Source organism: Wasmannia auropunctata, unplaced genomic scaffold (genome assembly GCF_000956235.1).
Source record: "Wasmannia auropunctata unplaced genomic scaffold, wasmannia.A_1.0 LD336076.1, whole genome shotgun sequence".
NCBI lineage: Eukaryota > Metazoa > Arthropoda > Insecta > Hymenoptera > Formicidae > Wasmannia > Wasmannia auropunctata.
Window position 1 is genome coordinate 4,306,044 of NW_012026814.1, and position 441 is coordinate 4,306,484.

A 441-nucleotide genomic window follows, 5' to 3' on the forward strand; every position below is an offset into this window, starting at 1 on the left:
TTAAATTACCAATATTAATATGAAAACATGATTATTTTTGATCGCTAGTTTGTCAAAATTACTACATTTTTTATGCATAGACAATGACTTTTTAATATGTCAAGAATACTCTCTTTGCTGTTTGTAATAATCAATAAAAAAGAAAGTAATAATATATTAACATATTGTCGCGAAATAATTTTTTGACAGGCTCCTCCTAATTTTTCTTTCACACGTTTTACCTTCAAACTTCTCCTCGTAGCATTCTCTTCATTCCAGATTTCTCAGGGTCCTTATTCTGAAAATTGTAATTTTTCGTTAATCATATGTTAAAGTATGTTCATCTAGACAAAATAATAGTAACGAATATATTTTTGATGGGCCCTTCTAAATTTTCCCTTAAAATTTTTTTTCATAGCAGTCTCTTCGGTCTAAATTTCACAGTGTCTTTCTTCTGAAAAT